This window comes from Nomascus leucogenys, chromosome 6, assembly GCF_006542625.1.
Source record: "Nomascus leucogenys isolate Asia chromosome 6, Asia_NLE_v1, whole genome shotgun sequence".
NCBI lineage: Eukaryota > Metazoa > Chordata > Mammalia > Primates > Hylobatidae > Nomascus > Nomascus leucogenys.
In genome coordinates this window covers 34,853,297-34,857,567 of record NC_044386.1, presented here as the reverse complement: position 1 = coordinate 34,857,567, position 4,271 = coordinate 34,853,297, and the positions used below count along the sequence as shown (strand labels likewise).

Here is a 4,271-nt window from a genome sequence, read left to right as displayed (position 1 = left end):
GATGGCGCTGAGTGTTGTGGGAGAGTCGCACTGGAGACGTTGAGCTAAGAAACCACAGCAGGTTAAGGGCTGGGAAAACATCTGGCTCCAATGGAGACGGCGATGGCCTCCCACGAGCCCAGACACAACACAGGGCTGTCAGCTCCCCTCTGAAGGCATCCTATCGCCCCCAGGAGGAGCCTCCAGGGACTGAGGTCACCAAAACGGTGACTCCAGAGAACACATATTAAGAATACATTTTGACAGCAATTTGTAGGAACAGGCCCCTCATTTCCTGGTCTGAGCAGAGTCTTGAGGCTGTTTGCTGCAAGAATGAATTCGGGGGCCCTTCCTCTGATGTCCTGAGGGGGAGTGTGGAGACGTCTGAGAAAGGTGATGGAACACAGCTTCCAGAGAAAATCTGGGAATAGTGCACCACCCTGAAGAGCGATTTTTGTTTTAAAAACACAAAATAACTTGCCAATCAGTGCTCCCTACCCCCACCCAAGTCTTTTCCCCATTCACCAGCATGAACAAGACTTCCAATAAGCATCCAAAAATCATCACTTTACTTCTGCAATATCTGCACAGGGTTTTAGAAATGAAAGAATCCTGAGCTGGGCATGGTGGCTCACATCTATAATCCCAACTACTCCAAGGCAGAGGCAGGAGTATCCCCTGAACCCAACAGTGCAAGACTAGCCTGGGCAACATAGCGAGACTCTCCCCCCCTCGGAAAAAAAGAAATCTTAGGAACCATTTATGCACTTTGGGAGCCCAAGGCTGGCAGATCACTTGAGGTCAGGAGTTCAAGACCAGCCTGGCCAATATGGTGAAACACCGTCTGTACTAAAAATATAAAAATTAGCCAGGTGTGGCAGGGTGCACCCATAATCCCAGTTACTTGGGAGGCTGAGGCAGGAGAATTGCTTGAACCCAGGAGGTGGAGGTTGCAGTGAGCAGAGACTGTACCACTGCATTCCAGCCTGGGTGACAGAGCGAGACTCCATTTCAAAATAACAAAGAACCATTTATGGCCAGTAGAGTAGCAAAATGATTATGCCACAGCTAGTTAGTGGAAACTCTGGGAACAGGCCTTAGTTAACCCAGTTCCTAATTGGGGCTCTTTCCTTTTATGCATCTTTTTTCAACAAACATTTATTGCGTGCCTACAAAGGCAAGAGAAAACATGGCCAACCATGCACTGGCTCTGCAAACTTTTGGCTCAGAAGTGACACATATCCTTTCTGCGCACATTTTATTAGACAACCAAGCAAGTCATTGTTCATGCCAAATTTCAACAGGCAGGGATAGATTATCTTCCCATGGAAAAGGCAAAGTATTTGTGAACAGTAAGACAGTCCTCCACAAAAGCCCAGGGTCCACGACAAGGTTTGGTTTCACCTAGATTAGCTAAGAAGTTAGGAACTCAGCAGACGAATCAGCCAATAAAAGGAGGCAACCACAGTTCCTCATTCCTCAGTCAAAATTAGAGACATCCGAGAGACATGGACACTGATGAGGAGCATAGGCTAGAAGCACTATTGGGAAGTTCTTTGGGGGAGAGAAGTGTTTTTTCCATCCCTGGGAAGTCAAGGACATGTATTCATGAGCTCCTTTTAACAAATGACCTAAAATTTTCCATATACACACAAATATTTGACCAGATGGGTCTCAGGTCCTGAAGATGAAACACGTCACCAAGATGGCGTCTGCTCTTGGCTCCTTCCAGCATTCCAGACCCTGAAACCAGATGATCTTTTTTAAATAAAAATCTGGTTGTGTTTTCCACCCTTCTTCCACCTTCCCATGTACAACTTTCCATTGCTTAAAATGCATCAGTGGCTTTCTGTTGTTTTTACTCTAAAGCTTAAAATCCTAACTAATGGCTCCAGGCTCTCTCTGTTCCATGTACACAGTCCTGCTTTTAGTTCTTTAGGATCTCCATGCTTCTTCCTATCCACAGAGCCATTCCACATGCTGTTCCTCCTGTGTAGAATGCTTTTCCCTATCCCCTTCATCCAGGCAATTCCTTATCTCCTTAGATCTTAGCTTATTGCTATTGCCTTAAGAAAGTTTTCTCTGACCTCACCAAGTCAATACCTCTCGATTATTCATACAACAAGTATTTATTGAATACCTACTAAGTTCCAGGCATCGATCTAGTTGCTAGGAATGTAAAGGTAATGAGGCAATTGACATGCCAGGGAGGGACAAAAAATAAACAATAAAAATACCTCTGTCAGGTATGACGGGTGCTATGAACAAGAAATGAACAGAGTAAAGGGTGAAAGGGCCAACCACTATTTTAGATAAAGTCGTCAAAGTTAAGTGGTCTCTGAAGCTCCTCTGAAGAGGGGACCACTTAACTACACCCTAAATGCAGAGAAAAACCAAGCTCCGCTACCTGGAAGAAAAATGTTCCTGATAGAGGGAATGACAATTGCCAATGCCCTGAAGACAGGGTGTTGGAAGAATAGCCAATGTATTATAACTTTTTTCAGTACTTTGTAGCTTATCATAGCACTATCACTATATGATTTAAAAATTCATTTGTGTTACTTGATTAATGTTCATTGCTCCTCTAGACTGTTACTTCAAAAGGCATAAAGGCAGGAGCTGTATCCATTTTTTGCTCATCATTGGACATTAAATCTCCTATGTCGTGCCTGGCATCTAGCACACAGTAGGTCCTTGATAAACATTTGTAGAATGGTGAAGAAATGATGGCTAAATGAATGAATGATAAAGCATATGCCCAAATGACTACAATCTTACGTGTTTTCTCTGCCTCACTCATATACATTCAGAACTCTCCTCTAAATGCCAAGAGCTATTTTCCTGAAAATCTTGGCCTGAATACTTTTTTTCTGATGAAGATAACATGCCTGGCCAATGAATTCTAGAAGGTCAATGCCCCCAAGAAACAGCCCGCTACCAGTGACAGACAGGGAGTCAGAGAATAAATATACCCCAGCTTCCTTGTCCCTTAAACGGGATAACTCTAAGGCAGTGGTTTCTCAATCCTTCACAAATGATTCCCCCAGGGGACATTTGACAATGTTTAGAGAACTTTTAGATTGTCACAATAGGTGGGAGGAGGGGTGGGGAGGAGATGTGACTTGCATCTAATGGGTACAGTTCAGGATGCTACTAACCATCTGACAGCACAAAGGACAATCCCCTAAACCAAGAATTATTCAGCCCCAGATATCAACAGTGCCGAGTTTGTGAAACCCTGCTCTAAGGTATTTGTTCTACATGGTCTCCCCGAGTTCCCTAGCAGAACCAAGGTCCAGTTGCCCATGGTGGTGACTGGTTTTATAACAGATCATTCATTGGCTTCCTCCATCCTCTTCACTGTCTCACTTCCCAGATGGTGTTTCCTGGCATCACCTACCAAATAAATGACTTGCCCTCAATTCCTCATTTCAGATTCTGCTTCGAGGGAAATCCAAACCACAAAATATCCCTCAAATTTTATATTTCTCAGCAACTAGTCTCTCCAACTCTTGGCCTGGCTAAGTAATAAAGCCATGGGACTGGCCTAGGAGACCCCAAGGAGTAAGCACCTAACACTGGCATCTGAAACTGGCACCACGTGAGCTACAGCTCTTAAGGAAAGGCTGTGCCATCTGACAAAATGTCTGTTTGGGGAAAAGAAGCTTACTTCCCACTGGCACCCTTGGAGAGTCATTCAATTTGGAATAGAGACAGGAGAAAGAATGGTGAGGTTGGAAATGGAAAACCTGTTCAAATCCCACCTCTGTTGCTAACTGGATCCTTTTTCTTCTCTAATTTGTTGTATACTCCATTTTCCCATATTCCAAATGAGTTTGTTCAGTTGGAAGATCCCTGAGGACTCTTGGAGCCCTACCATTCTAGAATTATAAGAAGAAAACATTCACCTTCCGTGTCATCTCCACCATAACCCAAGCATTGTCTTCTTTGTTCAGAGGCCTCTTCTCCGGGGGCCACCTGGGACCCCTCCAACCCAAGCTGACGCACTTCCCACCATAGCACTTCATGGCAAGTCTTCCTTCTCCGTCTGCCTCTGTTAGCACTTACATGATCCACATGCTTGCAGCGCAGTTCAACTCTTAAAAATCATCTCATCTCTGGGCTTTCATTTCCTGGAGACAAAGGCACGAAGAAGTTGGCTCTCTTTCTCAAGATTGCAAAGTTGCAAAACCCAGCTCCAAGTCCATGACCTTCCCATCACCAAACCCCACACTTGAACAAGTGGACAAATACACCTCAGCAGGCACTGGCTATATACTGGGTATGGATTT

At 44.6% G+C, this 4,271-nt stretch overlaps 1 long non-coding RNA gene across 1 annotated transcript; it reads right to left on the bottom strand.

The window, feature by feature from the left end:
• Positions 1-1,223: 1,223 nt before the first annotated feature.
• On the bottom strand, positions 1,224-3,782 carry LOC115835380. Its single transcript, XR_004030347.1, has 2 exons — positions 3,744-3,782; positions 1,224-1,722 (listed from the first exon to the last, which is right to left on the bottom strand). It is a non-coding gene; the product is annotated as an uncharacterized LOC115835380 (long non-coding RNA).
• Between the last annotated feature and the right edge of the window lie 489 nt (positions 3,783-4,271).